This window comes from Myotis daubentonii, chromosome X (assembly GCF_963259705.1).
Source record: "Myotis daubentonii chromosome X, mMyoDau2.1, whole genome shotgun sequence".
NCBI classification, from domain to species: Eukaryota; Metazoa; Chordata; class Mammalia; order Chiroptera; family Vespertilionidae; genus Myotis; species Myotis daubentonii.
This window is the reverse complement of record NC_081861.1, coordinates 112,781,747-112,788,288: the sequence shown is the minus strand read 5'-3', so window position 1 is coordinate 112,788,288 and position 6,542 is coordinate 112,781,747. Positions and strand designations below refer to the sequence as shown.

Below are 6,542 nucleotides of genomic sequence, written 5' to 3'. Positions count from 1 at the left end.
CTCCCTATCCACCGTGCTCTGTTTGTGACAGGGGAAGGCGCCCCAACCCCCTGATCAGCCCTGCTCTGTGCCTGATAGGGCGAGCTCCCCAACCCCATGATCGCCCTGAGGCTCTGTGTGTGACAGGGTGTGGCGCCCCAACCCCCTGATCGGCCCTGCTCTGTGTGTGATGGGGTAGAGCCATAACCTCCCCATCGGCCTTGCCCTGAGTGTGACAGTGGCGGCACCCCTGATCGGCCCTGCTCTGTGGGTGAAAGAGGGAGGTGCCCCAAACCCCTGATCTTCCCTACTCTGTGTGTGACAGGGGGCGGTGCCCCAACTCTCCTATCGGCCCTACTCTGTGAGTGATAGGGGGGAGCTCCTCAACCCCCTGATTGGCCCTGTTCTGTGCATGACAGGGTACGGAGCCCCAACCCCCCTGATGGGTCCTGCTCTGTGCGTGACAGGGGGTGGCCCCACAACCTTCCCATTGACCCTGCCTTGAGTGTGACAGTGGGTGGTGCCCCAACCCCCAAATTGGCCCTACCCTGAGCATGACTGAGGGTGGCATCGCAACCTCCTGATCCGTCCTGCTCTGAGCATGACGGGGCGGCGCCCCAACTCCCCAATCAGCCCTGCTCTGAGCCCGACTAGGGGCTGCGCCTAGGGATTGGGCCTGTCCTCTGCCACCCGGGAGCAGGCCTAAGCCAGCAGGTCATTATCTACCGAGGGGTCCCAGACTGCGAGAGGGCACAGGCCGGGCTGAGGGACCCTCTTCCCCCCGAGTGCACAAATTTTTGTGCACCGGGCCTCTAGTTTAAAAATAAAAAATGAAAGCATGAGACTTCCAGTTTGAATGTATTACCATAAATCAATGTGAAATCTTCATTACAGTATGCTGAGAACTAGAATGTTGACAACCACCTGTTTGGGGTGATCTAATTTTCATCTGGTCTATGGACATAATGATGATCAGAATCATAAACAACTAAATAAACACAATTAAATAGTCAATAAAAACAATCTTTGGCATCCATTTTTATGAAATTTTTCTCATCAATTATTTTTGTTTCATATACAAAAAGGTATGTTTCAGAAAGTTAATTATGGGAAAGGTCTTAAAGGCCTAAAGTACAGATACATTCTGTTTTAGGTCCTAATACAACAAATAAAAACTAATATTTATTGAAGACTTACTTCATAAGTTATTCATATTTTAGCCAATGTATTTAATTATACCCTTAAACTAGGTGTAAAATTGTATTTCCCTTTTCAGTTAAGTTAAGTGACTTGACGAAGATTACACAGTAGCAAGTCTCATATTAACTGTATAAATGAAGATCCTCAATGTCTTAAAATATAGACAGGTTCTAAGTAACTATAAAACAAGTGAGTAAGTGAATTAACTCAATGAAATGTTTAACTTTCTGCTTGTCATTAACTAGAGTTTAAGATTTTTAAAATAGACTTTATTTTTTAAAGTAGCTTTGGATTCACAACAAAATTGAGAAGAAAGTACAGAAAGTTTCCATATATCCCCTTGTTCACATATGTGTACAACCTTCTCAACTATCAACATCTGCACCACAGTGGTACTTTTGTTACAATTGATGAACTTACATTGACACATCATTATTACCCAAAGTGCTTAGTTTACATTAGGATTCACTAGTGGTGTTGTACATGCTATGTGTTTGGACAGATATATAATGACATACGTTCACTATTGTGGTATTATACAGAATAGTTTCACTGTCCTAAAAATCCTTTGTACTCTGCCTATTCATTCCTCCTTTTGACTAAACCCTCTTAACCACTGATCCTTTTACTGTCTCTATAGCTATGTCTTTTCCAGAATGTCATATACTTGCAATTATGCAGTAGGTATCCTGTTTGTATTGGCTTCTTTCACTTAATAACATACATTAAAGGTTCTTCCATGCCTTTTCATGATTTCATAGTTGATTTGTCTGGATGTAACACAGTATATTTATTCACTCACAGATGTTCTAATTTTAAACATATAAATTAAGCAGAGGAGTAAGGGTCTAAGTAACTCTTGAGTAAGTATAGACCATTGGCTCAAGTATATACATCATTCATGCAACTCTTCAGGGTTAGTCCTGCATGGTTATGCTCCAGATCTTTAAAAACTCTGGCCATTATTTGAGCTCATGAATATAAATATATACTTGCTTGAACCAGGATCCATCAAACAATGAATTCATTTCTGACAGTAGTTTCAAAGGAAATTTTGTAAAAGAATATAGTTGTACTTCAAGGCAGCAACCCTAAAATATCATACTATGGCTGTATAAATCTTAGTTTTTCCTCAGTTATCTAGTAATCAACCACATAAAAATAAAAATCTCTTGAAGTATATACAAATACGTAACACTCCTGCATTAATTAATCATATTATCAAGATTGCTCTTGGTTTATTGAGCACCAAAGGAAACATATCTGGCAGTTATCAAATCACTTTAATGACTAAAGGTGACAGATTAGAAAATTCAAGCCTTAAAATTTATTTTAACAATTGATGTCTTTTTACATTTTTTATTTATTATTTATTTGTTTGTTTATTTTTATTGTTGAAAGTATTACAGATGGTTCCCCTTTTTCCCCAATGACCCCCTCCACCCTGCACACACCACCACTGAGGCCTTCACCACATTATTTTCTGTGTCCAGGGGTTACACATATATGTACGTAAGTTCTTCGGTTAATCTCTCCCACCCATCTCCTTAACCCCCTTCCCTCTGATATTAATCAGTCTGTTCCATGTTTCTGTCTCTGAATCTGTCATTTGTATATTTTCTTTCAAAAAATGTCTATTCATTTCTGAATTAGGTTATTTTTTATTATTTAGCATTAGCAGTCATTTTATATATTATGGATATTAATCCATTACTATATATACAATTTGAAAATATTTTTTCTCACTTCATGATTTGTCTTTTCATTCTGTTGATAGTGCCCTTTGACACAGAAAAAGTTTTAATTTTTATGAAATCCAAAGTACCTATTTTTTTTTTTTTTGGTCTCTGCTTTTGGTATCATATCAAATAAATCACTTCCAAATCCAGTGCTTAGCTTTCCTCCTATGTTTTCTTCTAAGAGTTTTATCCTTTTTATTTTTTTAATCCATTTTTACTTAATTCTTACACATAATGTAAAGTAAAGGTCCATTCTTTTGCATGTGGATATTCTATTTTCCTAACATTATTTGTTAAAAAGAATGTCTTTTCCCCATTGAATGGTCTTGGTACTATTGTCAAAAGTATTTTACTATACATTTGAGGGTTTATACCTATGTTCTTTATTATATTTCACTAGAGGCCTGGTGCAAGAAATTCGTATACTCAGGGGGGTCTCTCAGCCTGGCCTGCGCCCTCTCACAGTCTGGGAGCTCTCAGGGAATGTCTGACTGCCAGCTTAGGCCTGCTCCCCGGGGGATATCCTTAGCACTGCCACAGAGGTGGGAGAGGCTACCACCACCACCACTGTGCTTGCCAGCCGTGAGCCCAGCTTCTGGCTGAGTGGCACTCCCCCTGTGGGAACACACTGACCACCAGGGGACAGCTCCTGCTTTGACTGTCTGCCCCCTGGTGGTCAGTGCACATCATAGCGACTGGTCATTCTGCTGTCCAGTCAATTTCATATTAGCCTTTTATTATATAGGATATCTTCTGCAAATGGAGATGGTTTTATTTTTGTCCTTCCATTTAGATGCCCCTTCTTTCTTTTTCTTTGCCTTTTTACTTTGGCCTTTTATTATTTTTTTCATCTAATTAATAATGGTGAAAAAACTCACTCTTATTCTCTCAGAATTTTAAGTTAAAGATTCTTAAATATTTTAAGAAAAATATATGTACCATAGATGGGCTTTCATATATGAAACAAACGTAAACCTTAAATTCAAAAATTTTGTATTTTTTATGAAAATTTATTTCAGTACCAAGCATTTATAATTTGACAGGCAACTTAAGAAACAGGAACAAGGTGGGGTTCAGTGCATTCTCAGCAGCATGGGTGGGCCAGGGGCAGGTGGGAGGCTGTGCACAGAGGAGGCACTGATACCAGAAGGCCAGCCACAGGGAGGAGCAGCAGGCGCAGCCTGTCCCAACATTTCTGGATCTCTGCAGATGTGAATCTGATGGAGCAGCCAGGGAAGGTGAGCAGCCTCTGCAGCAGCAGCAGCAGTAAGGGAGGCTCATCTGTTTGGGCCATGAGGAAGCTGAGTCACAGGTCCTCCTAAGGACAGGAAAATGGACTATGTGGTGGAGGAGAGGTTGTGACCTTTCATTCCCTGGCAATAGATTGGTCTCTGGAGATCACTGTAACATTATAGTGGATGAAACATCTGCTCCAGTGTTGCTGGAAGATAGCAACACCGATGGAATAGTAACTAACAAGCTGGAGGGAGTTAAGAAGCAGACTTACCTGTCCTTAACAGGTGGGAATGTCGTCTACTTGGTGTACAGGAAGAATGATTCAGAACACAACGTGGCATACCTCTATGAATCTTTAAATGAAAAACGAGGCATGGCACATGTCTCCTTTGAAGCTAATAAAGAAAACATGTTCCACATAACCAAAGACACCTCAGGTGCAGGGCGAGGTGACTATCCCTAGGTTCTGCCATTGTCACCCACTACTCATGCATGCTTTGAGGAACCCCAGCCATCAGCATCAATGTTGGAACTCTTCCCCTAGGCCTCTACCTCTTCCATAGAGCCCACTACAGGGCAAGCACTGCCATCCAGCTCTGCCTGCAGGGGTGAGGCACTTTTCTGGAAAGGGTGTGGTCCACTGTGACAAGTGATGAAACCTCCAAGGATCCCTTCATCTGTCCTAGACAGAGAGGGAGCATTCTTTCCTCCATCAGAACTGCACGATAGGGAGGGTCTGAGGCCCTTTAAGAAGAAAATGAGGAGACAAGGAGCCTGAACTGACCTGAACATGCATTTGTTGGTCACAGACCACTTTAGGGACACCCACAGTATCCTACAGGGTGAAGCCAGACAAGAAGGAAGAAGACGCTCACATGCATCATCTGCCAGGACCTGGGGCACACCTTCTGCTCAGCCTGCTACTCGAGCTGGATGGAGCACTCCACGTGCAGCAGTCGGTGGAGCGGATCTGTAAAAACCGCATCCTCAACAATCTGGTGGAGGCGTACCTTCTCCAGCTCCCAGACAATAGCCGCAGTGAGGAAGATGTGCGGAGCATGGCCACCAGGAGCAAGATCACGCGGGACATGCTGCAGCCCAAAGTCAGGAGGTCTTTCTCAGACAAAGAGGGCACTTTCGGAGGAGCTGTCAGATGTGGACAGCCAATCTTGGGATGTCAGCCAGCCTTGGTCCTGTGCTGACAATGCCCCAGTACTGAAGGCAGGGGGCGGTGGGTAGCAGGGACCCTTCCCAGTGAGCAGGGAGCTCCGCAGGCCTCTGGGGACACATCATCAAAGCCTGCCAGTCTCACAACAGCCCAAGATTATGTGTGTGCCCTGCAAGGAAGTCATGCCATATGCACCTGCTGCTCCCAGCCCACGCCTGACTGGAAGATGCACAGGACCCCTGCAACCCACCAGCAGTGTACCCTCTGCCTGAAGCCCTTCTGCCACTGTACTGGGGCTGTGACTGAACTGGCTGCCTGGGTTGCCTGGCCCTCTTCTGTGCTCAATGTGGGCTTCAGGTGGCTTCACAGGATGCTGAGCAACAACAACTAGGAGTCCGACATCCTGAAGAATTACCTGATGGCCACTGTTTTAACCTGTTGGCCCTTCAGAAGCTTGGGAGTATGAGGGCCAATGACAGTGTGTTTCAGGAAATATCAAATATGAACATTTTAAGGGCATTTTACAGATCCCCTCAGGGCAAGCTGGGGTTCTCCGCATCGGGCACTCTGCTGTGATTTTTCTTCTGTGGAAGAGACCCTCCCAGTGAAGCCCCAGCAGCGGCCTGCGGGGCCTGGCACATGACCTTCCTCTGAACTCTGGGCCACCAGGAGCGCATCAGTTAGCACAGCCATAAGCTTTCAACTCCTGAGATCGTGCCAAGCAGGTTTGCTTTCCCACACTATGATTACAACGGATGCCTCTCTTCAGGAGAAGTTTCATGGGCCCTGACGGCGTGGCTCAGTGGTTGAGCGTGGACCTATGAACCAGGAGGTCACAATTCAATTCCCAGTCAAGGCACTTGCTCAGAGGCTGAGGGTTTGATCCCCAGTGTGAAGCATGCAGGAGGCAACCGATCAATAATTCTCTCTCATTGCTGATGTTTCTATCTCTCTCTTCCTCTCCCTTCCTCTCTGAAATCAATAAAACATCATAAAAAATAAAAAAAGAAAGTTTCATGGGAGAAAAAGGAAAGTGTGTCAGAAACATTCTGTTATTTAAGGAAAGGGAGCAAGGTCACACGTATAGGCTGTGTAGTGCCCCCTGGGGAAAGCCATAGCTCTTAGATACTTTAGAAAAAATAGGTTTGGCCCTGGCCGGTTTGGTTCAGTGGATAGAGCATTGGCCTGTGGACTGAGGGGTCCCGGGTTCGATTCCGGTC

At 44.2% G+C, this 6,542-nt stretch overlaps 1 pseudogene; it reads left to right on the top strand.

Annotated features, from left to right (window-relative positions):
• Positions 1-4,191: 4,191 nt before the first annotated feature.
• Positions 4,192-5,788, top strand: LOC132223629 (E3 ubiquitin-protein ligase CHFR-like; annotated as a pseudogene).
• The last annotated feature ends 754 nt before the right edge of the window (positions 5,789-6,542 follow it).